The sequence below is a fragment of the Tursiops truncatus genome, chromosome 18 (assembly GCF_011762595.2).
Source record: "Tursiops truncatus isolate mTurTru1 chromosome 18, mTurTru1.mat.Y, whole genome shotgun sequence".
Classification (NCBI taxonomy): Eukaryota; Metazoa; Chordata; class Mammalia; order Artiodactyla; family Delphinidae; genus Tursiops; species Tursiops truncatus.
Genome location: NC_047051.1, coordinates 35262128 through 35285134, shown reverse-complemented (window position 1 = coordinate 35285134; position 23007 = coordinate 35262128). Strand labels below are relative to the sequence as shown.

At 33.6% G+C, this 23007-nt stretch overlaps 1 protein-coding gene across 2 annotated transcripts in view; it reads right to left on the bottom strand.

The window, feature by feature from the left end:
* Positions 1-23007, bottom strand: part of KLHL1 (kelch like family member 1) — a 374004-nt gene that overhangs the window by 191675 nt on the left and 159322 nt on the right. The gene's annotated exons all lie outside the window — the stretch shown is intronic.

The window sequence follows — 23007 nt, the reverse complement described above, 5'->3', positions numbered from 1 at the left end:
AAAGATGAACCATGAATGGGAAAAAATGTGTGCAAAATCATATATCTGATAAAGTACTTGTATCCAAAATACATAAAGAACACTCAAACTCAGTAATAAAAAAAAATTTAATGGGCAAGTGATCTAAACAGACATTCCACAAAAGAAGATACATGAATGTAAAGTGCTCAACAACATTACTGTTTAGGAGAATGCAAGATAAAAAGCACAATGATATACCACTACATATACATTAGAACAGCTGGTGGAAATGTGAAATGGTATAACCATTTTGGAAAACATTTTTACAATTTCATCTTTCAAATGACTCAGCCATTTCACTCCTAAGTATTTACCCAAGAGAAATAAAAGAATGTGTCAATATAAATCCTTCTACATGAATGCTTATAGCAGATTTATTTTGTAATGACCAAAACCCTGAAAACAACCCAGACATTCATCAGCAAGTGAATGGATGAAAAACTTGTAGCCTATCCATTTACTGGAATAAATTAGAAAGAACTATTGATATGTGCAACATCATGGTTACTTATGCTGAGTGTAAAATTATGCTGAATATAAGAAATCAGATGAAGATAACGCTACCATCCAATTTAATTAAAATTTTTAAACAGCCAAACTTATCTATTGTGAGTGACATAAATCAGATCATCAGTACCTGAGCATGGGTTAGGGGTGAGACGAGGCAACAAGATGAATCATAAAAAGAGATGACAGATATATTAATTATCCTGACTATGGTAATGATTTTATGTATGTATAAACATGTCAAAACATCAAATTGTATATCTTATATATGTATAGCTCATCGAATGTAAATATTCATCAATGAAGCTTTTAAAAAATACTCAAATGTTAACAAAGATGATTTGAATTGACTAGTGCCTGTAAATATTTTCTGAGGGCTTTAATTCAAACTTTACTAACAAAATCACAAAGATAGAATATTATAATTTAGAGAAATTGTGGTTATGTGTACAATTTGTCTTAAGCTTACAATGTACAGGACACATTATTATAGTCATGGAAACTTCATATATACTATTACCAATTTAAAATACTTGACCGAAGTATTTTAAAAATAATCTTATAAGTGTAAACCTAACATGTAAAATGGTGTGTGTGTGTGTGTGTGTGTGTGCATGTTAGTATATTTACTTTCCCAATCAAAGTGATTCATAGATATTATGCAATGGCTCATAGATATTATGATTCATATATATTATGCAGTGAAATAAGCTATAGGATATATAAGAACAAATAATTATTCAGTCCAAATTCAAATACTGGATCTAATATTGTACTTTATAATAATTTAGGTAAAATGTCAGCAGGGCATCTCACCATCCTTTCCTGTTAAAAAAAAAAAAGAGAGAGAGAGAGAGAAAAACTAAATTTTCACAGGTTATCTATAGGCTAATTTTAAAAAGTTACTTAGTGGTAATTTTGGATGTGAATTTGGAGGATATGAGCATTGTTTGTGCTATTTTTTTCAACTTGGAATATATCCAATGAAAGGATCCATTTGTAGAAAATCAGAAGGCACAAATGGAATATTAGTTAATGTTGAGCTTGAATACACACAAATTGAGCTACCTCATGCATGATATATTCTTTGTAACTATAACCTGGTTATTTCTCTGGCAGATTTAGATGGTAAAAAGGCAAAAATCTGCGAAGTATTTGACTTAAAATAATCCTAAAAAAAGATATGACTACTGTTAATGGAAAAAAAAAGTAATTCTATACATCCACTCAAAGTTAACTTTCAAGGCATTAATGTTCACAAATGGCTTTAGACTTACTGAGAGGGAAAATCTATGATTTTACTTTAGGTGACATTGAAAATTGGCTTTAAAATATCCAATGACATTTTAGATAACTAAGGAGCTATAAGTATAGTAAAAGAAAACCCTGAGAAATTTTTCTAAAATAATAAGAAAATATTTATAATGTTTCTTGACAAGTCCAGAGGATGAGGCTGGTTGTCCCCAGAACTGATTAATTGAAGGGCTCAACACATCTTTAGGAAACAGCCATCCTTTCAAGAGCCTTACTGTTTCCCTCATGGTTGCCATAGTTGCAAGCTTCAAATTCAGACAGGAAAACACCCATCAGAAGAGAGAGTATTCCTTAATGCATTGATACATTTCTGTTGCATCAGTGAAGAAATCTTTACTAAAAGTTCCCCAGAACTCTTTCTTTATGTTGCCTTGGCAAAAATATTTATGACATGACCATGCCTTAACCCAATAATTAGCAATGGGGTAAAACCCCAATAACTGATTTTGACCTTACACAAATTACATTGATAGAAATGAGTCACTCTCCCTTAAGTTAACTGGGGGAATAAGAAGAGACTGACTTTTGAATATGGGACCTCTAATGTGTGCTACATTATCTGCAGTCTCACCTTAAGTAAATGACAAAGCTACTGAGCATTCCAAACATGTATCAGTGGACTCAAACTCTGATTTCCTACAAGAGAATATAGTTAAATTTACACTATATTAGAATGAAAATATGTAAAATATAATTGGAAGAAAATCACAAAGATTATAGAGGAATATAAATCTGTGCTGTTCATGTTTTAATAGATAAGTTGTATTCTATTAACAACTATGCTGTATAACCATATTTTATGTATAAATTCAGTTATATTGAAAAGATAATGCATTTTACCAGATAAGTGCAAGAACTGCCCATAAAACCCATAAAGTAAATTAAATATTCTCTCTATATATTTATGTGTCTACCTACATATCTATCTCTATCTTTAATGGAAATAAAGAGAAATAATATGATACATTAGAATTAAAACAAAGTAAAAAAATGATATTTTAGTAATTTGTAGGGGTTTAAAAATAAACTTTTTCTTAAAATATTTTATTTATTTATTTGTTGACATTGAGTTTATTGAAATGATATTAAATGTGTAAAATCTCCATTTTACAGAAAATGAGACCCTTGTAGAATTAAAGAGCTGGTAAATGATACCATAGAACTCAAATCTAAAGCTAGCTTCAAAACCTGTATCTTACTACACTGCTTCTTACCATGAGCACTTGGAGAGCAGGTATTAAGTTTTGATCAACTCTAAATCCCTAGCACTTAGCTTAGTACTAGGTACAAGTATAAAAGAGAAATTAAATTACCTATAATGTCACCACCTAGTATAATCACTATTAAAATATTAGTATATTATATTGACAAGTACACACTGCTATATTTAAAATAAAATGCCTTTCTATGAAAAAAAAGTTTTCAAAGAATACTGACTCAAGTTGAAAAATGTTCACAGTGTATTAAAAAAGATAAAACATAGGTAATACGATCAAAATTTTATAAAATATTATTTATTTATACATGTTTTATATATATGCACATAAAAAGATTGAAATAAAATACTTTAGATTTACAGAAAACCTGCAAAGATAACCGAGAGATTTTTCATATAGCACATAACCTGTTTTTCCTAGTTAACAACGTATGATCCACATGTTAAATTAATGAACCAACATTGTTATATTATTATTAACCAAAGTTCAAACTTTACTCATATACCCTTACTTTTTTACCTATTATTCTTTTTTCTGTTCCAAGATCCCATGTAGAATACAACATTTCATTTAATCATTATATCTCCTTAGGCAACACTTGGCTGTGACATTTTCTCAGACTTTTCTTGTTTTTAACGACTTTGACAGTTTTGAAAGTATTAGTTAAGTATTTTGTAGACTGCCCCCAACTGGGATTTGTCTAATTATGATTACACTGGGAATAAGGGCTTTTGGTCTCATCACATCATATCAAGGGTGCAAATTATCAACATGACATCACTGTTTATGTCAATTTTGATTACTTGGTAAAAGTATTTTTTGTCAGGTTTCTGACTATAACATAACTCTTTCACCCACTTTTCCATACCATGCTCTCTGGAAGGAAGGCCCTATGAACAGCCACACTTAAGGAGCAGGGAGTTATGCTCTCTTTGAGAGCAGATTAATTACATAAATGATTTGGAATTTATTTATTTCCTCAATAATTTATTTATATAAATACATTCCTAGGGTTTTTTCAGTGCTTCACAAAAGGCAGGAGAGTTAAGGAAATTTTGGTTTACATCATTTTATTAAATTTAATAGATTTACATATCTTTCTAACAATTACCAAAAGAAATTGATTTTTACTGTAATTTAGACTTTTGCTGCTATCAAATTATTCCTTAATCTAATATGCACCACATTACTGGCACTTTGGTATACTCCCCCTCTCTCTCTCTGTCTGTCTCTCTCTTTTCTCTCTCACTCTCATCTGTAGGGAAATCCTGATTGTCATGTGAAAATTATAGCAAACCAATTTTAGAAAAAAATAATATATACTTGGGAAATTCTATAATCTTAGAGCTTATTAATTAATAAACAATGTCTTACATGCATTCTAGCCACAAGAAAAGCAATGATTATGCTTTTTGAGTACTAAGCATACCTCAGAGTTCTTGGGCTCATTGTCAGAAAAGTTAAGGAAATATCTGTGGGTCAGTAAGAAAGTAGTTGTGAAAGCAACGATCATCATTTTCCCATTATATCTGTACCTCATTTTCTTTAGGAAAGTCCACTGGGAGTCAGAGCAGAACCAAAAATGTCAATAGTTCTCATTTACTTAAATTGTTTTAAATCTACTGTCCTTACATATCCATCATTTGGAAGAACAAGGAATTGCTTGCTGAGTAAAAATCTTGACTTTTTCTGAATATTCCCTTGACCCACATCCATGCACAGGTGTTTAAATTCCTTGACTTTAAAGATAGAGTGTCACCCCTTATTTTCAGTGTATCATAGTTTGTAATTCCGTCCCTAATCAACTACATAGAATTTTTTCCCACTTCCAGTACTTGCTATAGAGTTTAATCTAAAGCAGACTGTCACTCAATACTCAAGCAAATTTTGGTTATGAGAAAAAAAAGTCAAAAAGAATCAACTCATAGTTATACAAGTTATCAAAACATCTACTCTAGGTAACATAATTTGGCAACCTGTATATCAGACCAATCACAAATATGTTCATTTGGCCACTACAGAATTTAATACTTTAGAACAACTTTACATGGAGCATGTACTCTTGAGTTCAACATAGATAACAATCTCTTCAAATTAAATGTACACTGAACCCAAAAGAGTTTGATCCAAGGATTTTATTATTCTATTGTTTAATACATGAAATTATTAATAATATGTTTTTGGACATTATCTTTTGAACTTGAACCAGCCAACAGAAGAAAGAGCTCTGTGGTTCATTATTATATCTACTTTTGGTACATTAGTGAGGATGTCTGAAGTACATCATTGTGTCTTACAAGTATTCAAATACTCAAAAATATTCCTCTCAAATGTTAATATCAGTAAACTGTGCTTAACTTGAGAAAATATTAGTTTCTATTTTATAGCATAACTGTTAGGCTTCTTTCTTTGCCTTGGTGACTGAGAAGCTAAAACAAAAGATTGATATATAATTTCTATGAATACAAAAATAAAAAACAGTTAGGATGCAAATTATACCTTGGTGTTGCATATTTGAGTTTGATTGCCTTTTGTTTTAAGGTCTTTTGTATTTGAACTTCAAAGTCTTATGCTCCATGGATACTTAGGAATGAAACTGTGATGAAAGTTATAATCCTGTGGCTTCTGTAAATGACTTTTGGATTGTTTTCTTCCTTTATTGCTCTACTTCAATCAAGAAAATAGAGGGGAGATTGAAAGGGATACATATAAGAGAATATAACTTCTCATTAGACAGATTTTGCAGCAACAGTACTTACAAGTTGCTACAGTATGTTCTCAAACAACAAGGTTGAATTGAAGTTAACTACAAAGTTGCTTCATCTTGGGTGAGTAAATATTTTAAGCACTCACATGGATGGCTGTGTAGTGGAAATTAAAAAGTCTGCAGTTTTGATATTTTATTCTCTGACCATCTGCCCAGATTGGGAGTTCTATCATCCTGTCTGTGCATGAGCCCATCCTACTCACTTCCTCTGCACTCCCGGGCTTCTGAGTTGCCAGATTGTTTCTGTTTGTTTGTTTAACATACAATTTTCTTTGGAGTTCTATCTTGGCTCTCAAAATATGCTTAATATGTTATTATGTAATTCCCTTTTTGTTATCAGTATAGATCAGTTTCAGATATTACTATTTTCATTTTCTGACTATAAGCATTCATGTTTTTCTTTAAATCATCACATCTAACAATCCATATTCATAATCAATATTTCTTAGCCCAATGAATGAGAAGTGCAATAGCTACAAAGTGTTCCTCAGCAAGTACACAGTTGATTCTCAAATAAGCATGAAATCCTTTCCCAAAGCATTACCATATATTACTAACATGTTAATTTCCCCCACTTATGTATTTTTTTTTAATTTTTGTTGAAGTACAGTTGATTTAACATGTTGTGTTAGTTTCAGGTGTACAACAAAGTGAATCAGTTATCCATATACATACATCCACTCTTTTTTACATTCTTTTCATGTATTGGTCATTACAGAGTATTGAGTAGAGTTCCTTTTGCTATACTGTAGGTCCTAATTAGTTATCTGTTTTATATATAGTAGTATGTATATGCCAATCCCAATCTCCCAATTTATCCCTCCCCCTATAATTCCCTGGTAACCTTAAGTTTGTTTTATACATCTGTGACTCTACTTCTGTTTTGTAAATAACTTCATTTCTACCCATTTTTAGATTCCACATATAAGTGATATCATATGATATTTGTCTTTGTGTGACTTACTTCACCCAATATGACAATGTAGAGGTTCATAGATGCTGCTGCAAATGGCATTATTTTATTCTTTTTTATGGCTGAGTAATATTCCATTGTATATATGTACCACATTTTTTTTATCCGTTCCTCTGCTGATGGACACTTAGGTTGCTTCCAAGTCCTGGCTATTGTAAATAATGTTGCAATGAACATTTGGGCACATGTATCTTTTTGAATTATACTTTTCTCTGGGTATATGCCTAGGAGTGGGATTGCTGGGTCATATAATAGTTTTATTTTTAGTTTTTTAAGGAACCTCCATAGAGTTCTCTATAGTGGTTATGCCAAGTTACATTCCCACCAACAATGTAGGAGAGTTCCCTTTTCTCCACACCTTCTCCAGCATTTATCATTTGTAGATTTTTGATGATGGCCATTCTCACCGGTGTGAGGTGATATCTCATTGTACTTTGATTTGCATTTCTCTAATAATTAGTGATGTTGAGCATCTTTTCATCTTCTTTTTAGCCATCTGTATGTTTTCCTTATGAAAATGACTATACTACCCCAAGAAATCTACAGATTCAATGCAATCCTTATCAAATTACCAATGCCCTTTTTCACAGAATTAGAGCAAAAAATTTTACAATTTGTATAGAAATGGAAAAGACCCTGAATAGTAAAAGTAATCTTGAGAAAAAAAAATGGAGCTGGAGGAATCAGGCTCCCTGACTTCAGATTATACTACAAGGCTACAGTAATCAAAACACTATGGTACTGGCACTAAAACAGAAATATAGATCAATGGAACAGGATAGAAAGTCTAGAGAGAAACCCACGCACCTATGGTCACCTAATCCATAACAAAGGAGGCAAGAATATACAATGGAGAAAATACAGTCTCTTGAATTAGCTTAAGATGGCGGAGTAGAATGACGTGCACCCACCCCTTCTTATGAGAACACCATAATCACAACTAACTGCTGAACAACCATTGACAAAAAACCTTGGAACCCAACAAAAAAGATATCCTACATCCAAAGACAAACGAGAAGCCAAAATGAGATGGTAGGAGGGGCACAATCACAATATGCCAGGTGGATGGCCCACAAACTGGAAAGCAATCGTAGAGTAAGTATCCTATATATGAACGTTCAGGGGGCAAACTTTCAAAGATGCAAACGTTCATTAACATGTCCAGTCACATAAGTTAGTTCACACGTCTGGAGTACATTGTCATGTTCATGCATCCTCTGCAAGTGGTTGTGCTTTTGTGTACTTTGTTGCACAGTACTTCATAGAATACAGTAGTGCAGTATCTTTATTTCAAGGCCAGGATGTCCAGAAGCAAGCATAAAAGCAGCAGTGATGTAGCTGGTACTGATAAGAAGAGCCAGGAATTGGAGGCCCAGAGAAAGGATGAAGAGAGACAGAGGAAGAAGAAGTAACTGAAGAATGGAAGAGATTCACAATACAGGAAATGGCAAGGGAATTTTCTTTATTTGAGGAGGTACTGTTAGTTTTTGAGGCACGGGACCCGAATGTAGAATGGAACACAAAGGTTGCAGCAGACATTTAGAATGCAGTCCAGTGCTACCATGTCATCTATGACAAGAAAAAAAAGAGCTACTTCCCAGACATCACTGGATTGTTTTTTCAAGAGGGTAGATAGAATTGAATCCAGCAAAGAACCAGAACCTATGCCATCAGTGTAAGGCATGAGTGAAATTGCAGCTTGCCCTCCATCTCCTATTGCTTATGATCCTTCAGCTCTACCATCTCCCGGCTCCTCTCCCTCCTTCAGTCAATAACTCTTCTTGCCTGTTCACTCGATGCCAGCACCTGTATGCCAGTTGTTGTACTGTACTACTGTACTTTTCAAGGTACTGTACTGTAAGATTAAAAATGTTTTCTTTATTTTTGTATTTGTTTTTTATGCATTATTTGTGTGAAAAGTATTATAAACCTATTATAGTACAGTACTATATAGCAAATTGTTAGTTGGGTACCTAGGCTAACTTTGCTGGATGTATGAATAAATTGAACTTATGGACACGGTCTCAGAACAGAACCCATTCATATGTAGGGGACATACCGTATGACAGAAGTTCTCCCACTGGAGTGAAAGTTCTGAGCCCCACATCAGGCTTCCCAGCCTGTGGGTCCAGCAATGGGAGGAGGCATCCCCAGAGAATCTGGCTTTGAAGGTCAGCAGACTTGATTGCAGGACCTCCACAGGACTGAGAGAAACAGAAATTACGCCTTTGGGAGGTACACACAAGTCTTGTGCATACCAGGACCCAGGGGAAAAAAGCGGTGACCCCATAAGAGACTGGGCCAGACCTACCTGCTAGTATTGGAGGGTCTCCTGCAGAGGTGAGAGGCTGCTGTGGCTCACTGAGGGTACAAAGACATTGGCAGCAGCAGTTCTAGGAAGTACTTATTGGTGTGAGCCTTCCCAGAGACTGCCATTAGCCCCACCAAACAGACTGTAGACTCCAGTGCTAGGTCCCCTCAGGCCAAACAACCAGCAAGGAGAGAACATGGCACCACCCATCAGCAGACAAGTGGTTAAAAGTTTTACTGAGGACTGACCTGCCCACCACCAGTCCCTCCCATCAGGAAGCATGCACAAGCCTCTTAGATAGCCTCATCCACCAGAGGGTAGACAGAAGCCGCATGAAGAACCAAAGTCCTGCAGTCTACAGAATGAAAACCACAATCACAGAAAGTTAGACAAAATGAAATGGCAGAGGATTATGCCCCAGGTGAAGGAACAAGATAAAACCCCAGAAAAACACCTAAGTGAAGTGGAGATAGGCAACATTCCAGAAAAAGAATTCAGAATAATGTTAGTGAAGATGATCTAGGATGTCAGATAAATAATGGAGTTCGAGAAGATGAAAGAAATGTTTAACAAAACCTAGAAGAACTAAAGAAAAAGCAAGCTGAAATGAACCCTTGATAACTGAAATGAAAAATACACTAGAAGGAATCAATAGTGGAATAACTGAGGCAGAAGAACAGGTGAGTGATGTTAAAGAGTGAATGGTGGAAATCACCACCATGGAACAAAATAAAGAAAAAAGGAATGAAAAGAAATGAAGACAGTATTTTTGGACAACATTAAACCCACCAACAGTCACATTACAGGGGTCCGTGAAGGAGAAGAGAGAGAAAGCACCTGAGAAAATATTTGAAAAGATAATAGCTGAAAACTTCCTTAACATGGGAAAAGAAGCAGTCAACTTAGCCCCACTAGTCCAGGAAGTGCAGAGAGTCCCAGGTAGGATAAACCCAAGGAGGAACATGCTGAGACACATAGTAATCAAACTGACAAAATTTAAAGACAAAGAAAAATAATTTAAAGCACCAAGGGAAAACAACAAATAACATGCAAGGGAACTCCCATAAAGTTATCAGTTGATTTCTCAGCAGCAAATCTGCAGAACAGAAGGGATTGTCATGATATATTGCAAGGGATGAAAGAGAAGAACCTACAACCAAGAATACTCTACCCAGCAAGGCATTCATTCAGATTTGATAGAGAAATCAAGAGCTTTACAGACAAGCAAAAGCTAAGAATTCAGCACCACAAGACCAGGTTTTCAACAAATGCTTAAGAAACTTCTCTAGGTGGGAAAGAGACCAGAAACTTAAAACAAACTTGTACTTAAATAGATTGCTATATCAAAACCTTGCCAGACCAGCAAACCAAAAATCTACAATAGATACACACACAAAAAAAGAAAAAGCAACCCAAACACAAACACTAAAGATTGTCATCAAACCACAAGAGAAGAGAACAAAAGAAGAAGGGAAGAAAAAAGACCTATAGAAACAAAAACAAAACTATTAAGAAAAAGTCGATAAGAATGTACATATTGATAATTACCTTACATTTACTGATAAATAGATTAAATGTTCCAACCAATAGACATAGATTGGCTGAATGGATACAAAAATAAGACACTGTATATCCTGTCTACAGGAGACCCACTTCAGACCTAGGGACACAAACAGACTGAAAGTGAGAGGATCAGAAAAGATATTCCATGCAAATAGAAATCAAAAGAAAGCTGGAGTAGCAATGCTCATATCAGACAAAATAGACATTAAAATAAAGACTCTTATAAGTGACAAAGAAGGATACTGCAAAATGATCAAAGGATCAATCCATGAAGAAGATATAATAATTGGAAATATATATGCACCCATCATAGGAGCACCTCAGTAATATAAGGCAAATACTAACAGCCATAAAGGGAGAAATCAACAATAACACAATAATAGTGGGGAACTTTAACAACCCATTTTCTTCAAAGGACAAATCATCCAGAGAGAAAATCAATAAGGAAACACAGGCCTTAAATTAGTGCAGATGGACTTAATTGATATTTATAGAGCATGCCATCCAAAAGCAGCAATGTACACATTCTTCTCAAGTGCACACGGAACATTCTGCAGGAGCGACCAAAAGCTGGGCCAAAAAGCAAGACTCCATAAATTTAATAAATTTAATCTTTTAATTAAATTTAATCTTTTCTGTGAGATTAGAAATAAACTACAAGTAAAGAACTGTAAAAAACACAAACACATGGAGGTGAAACAATATGCTACTAAGCAAGCAATGGATCACTGAAGAAATCAAAGAGTAAATCAAAAATTACCTAGAGACAAATGATAATGAAAGCACAATGATCCAAAACCTATGGGATGCAGCAAAACAGTTCTAAGAGGGAAGTTTATAGCAATAAAATCTTACCTTGGGAAAAAAAAAATTTCAAATAAACAACCTAACCTTACACCTAAAACAACTGGAGAAAGAAGAACAAATAAAACCGAAAGTTAGTGGAAGGAAAGAAATCATAAAGATCAGAGCAGAAAATATATGAAATAGAGACAAAGAAAACAATAGCAAAGATCAATGAAACTAAAACCTGATTCTTCAGAAGGATAAACAAAATTGATAAATTTTTAGCCAGACTCATCAAGAAAAAAAAGGGAGAGGACTCAAAGCAATAAAATTAGAAATGAAAAAGGAGAAGTTACAACTTACACCATACAAATACAAAGGATCATAAGAGACTACTACAAGAAACTGTATGCCAACAAAATGGACAACCTGGAAGAAATGGACAAATTCTTAGAGAGATACAATCTCCCAAGACTGAACCAGGAAGAAACTGAAAGTATGAACAGACAAATCACAAGTAATGAAATTGAAATTGTGAATAAAAATCTTCCAAGAAACAAAAGTCCAGGACCAGATGGCTGCACAGGGGAATTTTATCAAACATTTAGAGAAAAGTTAACACCCATCATTCTGAAACTGATCCAAAAAATTGCAGAGGAAGGAAAACTCCCAAACTCATTTTATGAGGCCCCATTACCCTGATACCAAAACCGGACAAAGATACCACAAAAAAGAAAATTACAGGCCAATAACAACTGATGAGCATAGATGCAAAAATCTTCAACAAAATACTAGCAATCTGAACTCAATAATACATCAAAAAGATCATACACCATGATCAAGTGGGATTTATCCCAAGGATGCAAGGATTTTTCAATATCCAGAAATCAATCAGTGTGATACACCACATCAACAAATTGAAGAATAAAAACCATATGATCATCTTAATATATGCAGAAAAAGCTTTTGACAAAATTCAACACAGATTTATGAAAATAACTCTCTAGAAAGCGGACATAGAGGGAACATACCTCAACATAACAAAGGTCATATATAACAAACTTATAGCTAGCATCATACTCAACAGTGAAAAGCTGAAAGCATTTCCTCTAAGATTAGGAACAAGACAAGGATGCCCACTCTCTCCATTTTTATTCAACATAGTTTTGGAAGTCCTACTACAGCAATCAGAGAATAAAAATAAATAAAAGGAATCCAAATTGGAAAAGAAGAAATTAAATTGTCACTGTTTGCAGATGACATGATACTATACATAGAAAATCCTAAAAGATGCCACCAGAAAACTACTAGAGCTAATCGATGAATTTGGTAAAGTTGCAGGAGACAAAATTAATGCACAGAAATCTTCTGCATTTCTATACACTAACAATGAAAGATCAGAGAGAGAAATTAAAGAAACAATCCCATTTACCATTGCAACAAATAGAATAAAATACCTAGGAATAAACTTACCTAAGCAGGCAAAAGCACTGTACTCAGAAAACTATAAGGTACTAATGAAAGAAATCAAAGACTACACAAACAAATGGAAAGATATACCATGTTCTTGGATTGGGAGAATCAATATTGTCAAAATGACTATACTACCTAATGCAATCTACAGATTCAGTGTAATCCCTATGAAATTACCAATGCATTTTTCATAGAATTAGAACAAAAAATTTCACAATTTGTATGGAAACACAGGAAACAGCAAATAGCCAAAGGAATCTTAAGAAAGAAAAATGATGCTGGAGGAATCAGCCTCCCTAACTTCAGACTACACTACAAAGCTACAGTAATTAAGACAGTATGGTACTGGAACGAAAACAGAAATATAGATAAATGAAGCAGGATAGAAAGCCCAGAGATAAACCCATGCACCTGTGGTCAACTAATCTATGACAAAGGAGGCAAGAATATACAATGGAGAAAAGATAGTCTCTTCAGTAAGTGGTGTTGAGAAAACTGGACAGCTACATGTAAAAGAATGAAATTACAGCACTCCCTAAGACCACACACAAAAATAAACTCAAAATGGATTAAAGACCTAAATGTAAGACCAGACACTATAAAACTCTTAGAGGAAAACATAGGCAGAACACTCTTTGCCACAAAGCACAGCAAGATCCTTTTTGACCCACCTCCTAAAGTAATGAAAATAAAAACAAAAATAAACAAATGAGACCTAATGAAACTCACAAGCTTTTGCACAGCAAAGGAAACCATAAACAAAACAAAAAGACAACCCACAGATTGGGAGAAAGTATTTGCAAATGATGTGACCAACAAGGGAGTAGTCTCCAAAATTTACAAGCAGCACATGCAGCTTAATATCATCAAAACAAACAACCCAATCAAAAAATGGGTAGAATACCTAAATAGACATTTCTCCTAAGAAGACATACAGATTGCCAAGAGGCACAAGAAAAGTTGTTCAACCTTACTAATTATTAGAAAAATGCAAATCAAAACTACAATGAGATATCATCTCACACCAGCAAAATGGCTATCATCAGAAAATCCACAAACAATAAATGCTGGAGAGGGTGTGCAGAGAAGGGAACCCTTCTATACTGTTGGTGGGAATGTAAACTGGTACAGCCACTCTGGAGAACAGTATGGAGTTTCCTTAAAAAACTAAAAAAAAGAGCTACCATATGATCCTGCAATCCCACTCCTGGACATATATTCAGAGAAAATCATGGTCTGAAAGGATAAATGCACCCCAATGCTCATTGCAGTACTGTTTACAATAGCCAAGACATGGAAGCAACCTAAATGTCCATCAACAGAGGAATGGATAAAGAAGTTGTGGTACATTTATACAATAGAATATTATTCAGCCATTAAAAAGAAAGAAATAATGCCATTTGCAGCAACATGGATGGACTTAGAGACTGTCATACTGAATGAAGTAAGTCAGACAGAGAAAGATAAATATCATAAGATATCGCTTATATGCAGAATCTAAAAATAAATGATACAAATGCACTTATTTACAAAGCAGAAACAGACTCACAGACTTAGAGAATGAACTTATGGTAACCGGGGGGAAAGGTGAGGGAATGGGATAGTTAGGGAGTTTGGGGTTGACATGTACACACTGCTATATTTAAAATGGATAATAAACAAGGACCTACTGTATAGCACAGGGAACTCTGTGCAATATTATGTAACAACCTAAATGGAAAAGGAATTTGAAAAAGAATAGATAAATGTCTATGTATAACTAAATCACTTTGCTATACACCTGAAACTATCACAGCATTGTTAATCAACTATACTCCAATATAAAATAAAAAGTTAAAAAAAAAAAAAAGACAGTCTCTTCAATAAGTGGTGCTGGGAAAACTGGACAGCTACATGTAAAAGAATGAGATTAGAACACTCCCTAACACCATACACAAAAATAAACTCAAAATGGGTTAAAGACCTAAATGTAAGGCCAGACACCATAAAACTCTTAGAGGAAAACATAGGCAGAACACTCTTTGACATAAATCAAAGCAAGATCTTTTATGATCTACCTCATACAGTAATGAAAATAAAACAAAAATAAACAAATGGGATCTAATTAAACTTAAAAGCTTTTGCACAGCAAAGGAAACCATAAACAAACAAAAGACAACCTTCACAACAGGAGAAAATCTTTGCAAACAAAGCAACCAACAGGGGATTAATCTAAAATATACAAACAGCTTCTGCAGCTCAATATGAAAAAAACAAACAACCCAGTCAGATAATGGGTGGAAGATCTAAATAGACATTTCTCCAAAGAAGACATACAGATGGCCTCACTTATGTATTTTATTTTGAAGCCATTTTGTAAAATGGCAAATTTAAATTAAACAAATATGTAGAATGAAGTTTGTACTTCAGGTCTGTAACTTAATTTGATAAATAAAATAATCTGTCAAAAAATTTAAAACACATCATATTATATAAAAAATGCCCATTTGTCATAAAGTAGACTACATAACCCAGGAAAACTCTTGACAATAATTAATGACATATATTTCAAAGTATTGGTACATTTTGTAGACATGAATGTATCAGGAATAAAAATGTTATATATTAAATACATGTTAAGTGACTTTTACAATTCTTCTCACAGGAGTGAATTTCCATTACTAGTCTAGATTTTCTTTATTGATTTTTTTATTCTGCATTATCCCCTTCTCTACCTACTTATAAACATTTCTCCAAAGAAGAAAAGACGGGGTGGGAAACATGCATCAGACATCAGACTGGCATGAATGCCATTTGAGTAGAGTGTTTTCTCTGGTTGAGGAATATGAGGGGAGTGCAGTCATAGCTACAATGTTGCCTAAGCATGTTCAAGCACACAGTCTAAAGGGTCAGGGATAGGATATTCCTTTAAGATATCTTGAGCATGAAATCTACTTCTGGCTGAAACTTGCTTTCCTTGTTGGGTAGCCCTTATCATCTTTTATCTGAGGGAGAGAAAGCATTTAAAATTAAAATGTTTGGGGTTCTCATTATAAATTCTTTTCTCAAACATGAAGAGGAAGTAACTCCTCACTAAAGATGGCAAACCAGGCAAAGGATAATTTATGGAAATCTTAAGAGGGGTGTAGTGACTGAGGTTGTTTTGTTTCCTTGTTTTTGTTTCTTTATTGTTTTTAGTTGTGTTTAGTTGAATTTAGATACAATCTACAAAAAGTATCAGCTCTATCAAATTTTAAATGAAAAGTATTGAGAAGTAGTTAAAATTCAACTAAAGGAGTATTTTAAAAGGTACATATTACTTAGAAACATATGAATTTGGTGCTTCAGTTTTCCTAATTGCAAGATAAAGCTGAATATTGTGAGGCATAACTGAGATGTGTGTGAAACGTGCTAAAATACAAATGTTAAACATGTGTAGTGTTTTCTTTTTATAACTTCTTATTTAGATTAAAATAATAAAACAAAATTGCAAAATTCTGAAATTGTGAATGTCCAAGACTGAGGACTTTTTAAATAATGCTATAAACAATCACAAACAATTCTCCATTTAGGTAACATCTACATAATTTCCTCAGATTATACAGGATTTTATGTAAAAGGAAATTAATTATAAAGAAAAATTATATTTGATGACAGTTGATACTAGGTCAATGTAAGGCCAAATTTGTCACACAGTGTGGCATAGCATAAGTACATATAAGCAGCATTCCCTTTCATATTAATTGGACAAAATGTTGAGTAACTTTACAGCTAGTAGAAAGAACCTTGATATGTCACTGGGAAAACTAGACTGTGGTTTCACATCTATGTTACTTTGCTGACCTCTGTGTTAGGGTGTTTTCATTTCTGTATCTGACAATAAGATTTAACTATCCATCTCAGAATGTTGCTGTGTGGATCAGCTGAGATAAGATAAGACAAAATAATAAAAGTAATACATGATAAAAATGCACCTCAAACATATAAGGTAGCAAAATTATAAGTCGGTGGTTTAAACAAAACATGTACCACTAAAAATGTACATGAATCATACATATGAATGTGAAATCATATTGTAATACTGAAGAATATAATAAATTGGATTCAAAAGTTATGTTTGTTGAACAAAGTGATTATTCCCTCCCCAGTTCTCAGTCTTTATATTCAGTTTTTATAACAGATTATACAAAGGACTTGAAAAGACTTATAAAAATACCTGTCATGAATAATCATTATAATTGAGTGCTTACAATATGCTAAGTATTATGCTAAACCCATTTAATTTTATTAGTTCATTTACTCCTTAAAAGAGTCCTCTCAGCCATTATTATTTTCCCTTTCTTATAGTTGAGTTATTTTAAGACTTCATAAAGCTAAGTAATTTAACTAATATCCCAAACTGTAAAAAGGGGGAGGCCAAGGGCTATAATCAAAATTCTTAATGAGAAGTAACAAATAGTAGCACTGATTAGAATAAATGCCCAACAATCAGAATGAACATAGGGCTGCCTACATCATGATGAATTCTAGTTGAATTACTTCTGGCCAAAGAAGCTCTCAGATATTTCCAATGTTAAATTCAACATTGACTAATAATTGACTAATTATTAAGTTTCACACAGCTATTTCATTTATCAGTCTGTCTATGGAATCCCATAGCAAAAAGCAAAACTGCAGTTCAATAATAACAACAAAAATTACACAATATTCACAAAATATACATCATTTTAAATTATTTTACAAAATAATATTCCCTCAATTAATTTTATATTATTCAGTGTTGTGCATGCACACACACACACACACACACACACACAAGGTTCCCTGGTAAAATAATGGCAATATACAACTGAGTTATTTTATTTTGTTTTATTATTTTTATTTTTTTCTTGTTCATTAATATAGGTTATTTCAACATCCTGTGAAAATTATTAAGTCAATATTTTTTAATTATTTGATAACAGTAATATGTAAAACCAATCTTTAAAGGCTCAATTTCTTAAATGGAGAACAGAATTTTCTCAACTAGTAAAAGCCCTAAGTTTAAAACTAATATTCTGCTAATGTGCTTGCATATTCATGCCACTTGAATTAAACCAGTAATAAAAATAAAACAATAATTTACTTTTAATTACAATAAAAATTATGAGGGAATTTAGAGTATTCAGTCCAGGCAGAACATATCGATGTATAATTTTCAATACTAAAGGAGAACATTAAATATCTCAGCTCCACGTGTGTGTGTATTTATTTTGTTCAAATGTTTGGCAGTAAGTAGAAAGTATTTTACCATTCCTTAGCATGTACTAAGACTTTAATTTACTTCAGTGACACATAAACCTTTTTTTTTTTTAAAGATGTTAACTCTTCAGTATGATTTTTTTGCCACTTGGCAGTTTAATTTTCTACCCCTCTTTTTAATACCACTGCTAGATGGACAGCCTCTTTTATTTAAACCTTGTCCTTATCAGTTCCCTACAGGACCTGACACTTTGCTACTAACCCTGCAATCCCATCTTCCATCTTTGTTCAAACTCTATTTCCTTATGCATCAGTGAACACAGTGTATTTTTAAGTATGTCAGGATAATAGGGACTATGTAAGAGATAAACTGGAAGGAAATTTCTATCAGCCTGAAGCAACTTTAAAATACAGTGAATCCCAGAGCATCCTTTTCAAATATATTAAACTTCCTGTTTCATTTTCACAATGTGATCATCAAGTTTTGGCTAGAATTGATATTCACACAATCAATATAGTAGCCTTCAAAATGGCTTTACTACATTCTCTAATGAGGAAACACTAGGCTGTGTATATCTAAAAGGATGTTTATACCAAGAGAAGATAGCAAAAATTAATTATTTGAAACCCTGTATTGGAAAGTCCCTTAAAGGAAGAGAATGTGTATAATTCAGCATATTGTCTTCCAGAGCCCATCATAGGGCCCGGCACATAGTGGGCATGCAGTAAAACTTGAGAGGCATTCAGTGTAATCACGCAGCAAGAACTATCAGGCATTCATGTGCTGAGGTTGTCAGGTATCACTGGCTCCTGCAGAGAACCACTAGAAGCACTAGACTGGGAGGAAGTATGAATCAAATCTGCAGTGAGCCACTATCTAGCAATAGGGGAGTCGATTTAAGCTACCCAAAGTGTTATGAGGGCAAGATAGTCATAAGCCACTCCAAGGAACTCCATTGTAACTAATACTCTACAAAAGGACATTGATTCAGTAGAGATAATACCATTCAATTTGTGCTCTGACATTTTACTCTAGTAATAGATTACTCTAGTAATAGTAATAGATCTTACTACTGATCTTTGTCAGGTTACTTTAGCTCACTGAATGGGTTGCATCAAGAACTTCAGAGTCTCTTAAACATTGAAAAAAAAATCTGTCCCTTCATATTAATTCAAAGGAGACCAACAAAGTTCTGATTTATGCTATGATGATTTTGTCAATACTTATCTGAGATAGCAAATATGTAATTCTCAATAAAAAGTAGTTTTGGTGCCTCTGCTTTGTGTCACATACTTAGCCATAGAAAAATGTTCATTTGTAACATTTATAATGCTCAGGATAGAATTTCTAAAGTTCTATACATCTCTAACATTTTAAGTAATTTGGAAGTTGAATGATGAGAAAATGTAAACATATTTTTTTCTTTTCTTCTCTGATTCCATCCTTCTGAAGATGTTCTGTAGAATAATTCCAGAACAACCTTGACTTCATTATCCCAATCCACAGGCTTTATTGTAGATTAAACAAATAATACTCCAGATCTTTATTCTAGATGAGTACAATTACAGAATTGAAACACTGTTGCATGTAGGAAAATGTTTAAAAAGCTGTTTTTAAGTATGTTTGACTCTATACAGTTGAGAATGCCATTAAGTGGATATTGATACATAGATCTTACCAGTTTTGAAAACAAAAGTAAAGAGCCATTTCACTCCAATAAGTCTATTCATTACCAAATTTGTTTAAAGGTTTATGTCATTTTAATCTGTTTCAATTTATATTTTATTTTGTAATCCCTAGTGTAACCCCCAACAAGTGCTCACATATTTTTTAATTAAATTATGGTTTGATTTTGAAAGACTGATATACTATCTTATAATTACATATTCTCTGGATTAAAACTAAGTATTCAAACTTTAAATTTAAGACACCAATGGTAAAAGGACACTATTTTATAACATACAGAGTTGCTAAATAGTCCTTTGTTCATATAAATGCCTAAGATCTCACTCAGATTTCCTAATAAATAAACTATAAAGAAAGCCCAATGGAAAGTTTTAAAAAGAAGAAATTAAAGTTAAAGAATTTAGAAAAGCGATATGAACTCTCCTGTTAGACATACAATTCTTTCTAACACCAGTGGAAATGTTCATTTCCTTTTCATTCCTGAGCTATTATAGTGTGTGAAAAAATTGACCTTATAGTACTTTTATTTTAAGTAGTTTTGATACTGTGATAATTAGTCATCATTTTTATAATTGTATCTTTAAACTCCATACTGTCAAGAATGTTTTCTTTAATGTTGTCAACACAAAGACCTTGTTGGTTTTCTTTATTCTACCTTACATGTTGCTAGTATTAACCTGTTTATTATTATATATATTTTCCTTTAGAAAAAAATCTAATTTTGTTTGAGCTATTACCCAGCAGTCACCCCTTTTTACCCAGGTCATTCTTCCCAATTACCAGAAAAAAAAATTTCTAAATATTTGCTTTGGTTCTTATTGAAGCTCAGCAAGGCCCCTGGTCCCATCCTTTCTCATTCTAATTTGATGGAGTAGGAAAAAAGAAAGGGAAATAGAGAGAATGTCTCCCACATCTTACATGTACAAATTTTACCTTATGAAGTCTTTAAAGAATGCTTCCTCTTTCTTCAAATCAAAGATTATTAAACTCTATAATCATTGAAGCTTACCTCTGTTAGCAAGTTATTCCAAGCTACTTTACCCATTCATTATTTTCTTTAATTTCTGAGATAAAAATTAGTTACATATGATTCTTTCAAACCTAAAAGACTTTCCAGATCTCATGGAAAATTTTATCTGTTTAAATCATTTCAAAGTCTCTTACCCATCTCTACGGGTGCAATACTTCTACAGCTAGTAGTTAACTGTCAATTCTTGACATAGTTAAGCCTCCTTAGTTTCTCCAAGGCCTCTCAAACTTCAGAATTCAAGAAAATATTCCCAACTGGATGACCCTTTAAGGAACTCACTGTTCATTCATTCTTTCCCTTTTCTGTGATGCATTTATTTTTAGCTTTCTACAAAGGAAAGCTTAGAGATCAGCTAGCAGGTGAGCTAAATAGACACATAGAGATACTTCCTATTTTTTCCTTGCTATACCATTGCTCACTTGATCTCTTCTATTGTTATAATTTCTTACATTGCATATAGCAAAAGACAAGGTACATACTTTATATTGTGGCAAGCCCCCCCATATTAAGATGTAAATGATTTGCTCATCAAGCACATTTCTATAAACTAACAATTGGAAATTTATCAACTACCAGGGAGGAATGGTTATGGGAGCAAAGACCAGAGTGGCAGTGGTAACTTAACAGCAGCTTTGTATCTGGTCTGCCCTCTACAAAGCAGAGAAAAATCTGGGTCATTACATTCAGCAGGGAGCTTTGAAACACCTTCCAACTTTTTGCTACGCGATGATAAGTGTCTTTTGACCTAGTTTTGCACTTGAGAAATGCAAGGCTGCCAGGCCATGGAGGCTGTAAGTGTTGGATCTGTGCTTTTATGTTGCTAGAAGGATTCCTAAAGTGTTAGCTTTGTGATTCTTCTCTTTCCAGGAAACAGTAATGTGGTTATGTTTTCTCTCTCTTGCCTGGGAGGCCAATGATCTTTTATACTATTATTTCAGGTTGCATGCAAATTGAAATTGAACAAGGTGGTCTTAAAGTCCCCTCAGCTTTACTAAAATTTAGACAGTCTACTTCCTGACTATAGGCCTTTGATCTCCCTTTTCTTAGAGCATTTACTTTAGAAAACTTGTAATTATAAACCTTTCTCTACCACTTTGAGATGTAAATTATTTAAAAAAATTAAAAAACAAAAACAAAAAACTGGCCTCTTGCCAGTTTTACAACCCAGGAATGTTTTCATCAAGGACCTGGAAGCCATCTGTTTGAAATGCCAGCCTCAAGGGAAATAGCACTCCTATCTCTCAGGGTTTTTTTTGGAGGGGGTGGTTGGGAGCATAATTTAAGTGGGCACTTTGCTTCAATTTGTAAAACTACCTTCTTTCAAAAAGATGGGACAAAGTTTACTTTTCCTTTAAGTAAAGCCAATCAGCAATGGCCTGTGTTCTCTCTTTTACCCCAGCACTTAAAAATCCCACCCCCCCACCTTTGTTTCAGCATTATTAGGTAAAGACTGAGTTCTGGTCTCTCTCCCCTATTGCAACAGACTTGAAGAAAAACTTGCTTACCTGTTTAACTTTGTCCATACAATATTTGCTTTGACAAACTATAATTTAAAAATTACTGAGGCTGGAAAATGTCTAAGTCTTTCCATTACATTGCTGCTTTGTGATTCAAGCATCCAGAACATGTGCATTTTTCTTTCCAAAGAGGTTTCATTTACTAAGTGTAACATTAGTGTAGCAAACTCCTCTCTGTGAGAAGCTAAATCCTCCAAGAGGACAGATAACCACTAGTTCCACAAATTTTGGTTCTAGTGGCTGATCTTCACAATGACATCTCTCGTTTCCCCATAACCAGAAATGCTGCAAAAACACATCTCCTTAAATTAGCGTTCTGCTAGTTTGGTAATCAGGCTCTAGCTTCTCTTTCTTTCCTCATTTCAGGCAAAATGAACTATATACCACTTCTAAAAAATATTACTTCAATCCATACTATTTGCCTTTGCTTCTGTCACAAGATCTTAGTATAATATGTCCCCTTCTGTTATTAATCTGGAAAGTTATTAAAATGTTTTAAATGAATGTGAGCCATAATAATGCTCTGAATAGCAGGTTTTATGCCCTCTAACTCCCTCTTAACATTTCGTATTCTATCATATTTATCCCTTGTCTAACTGTTTTCTCCACTTGGACTGTGAG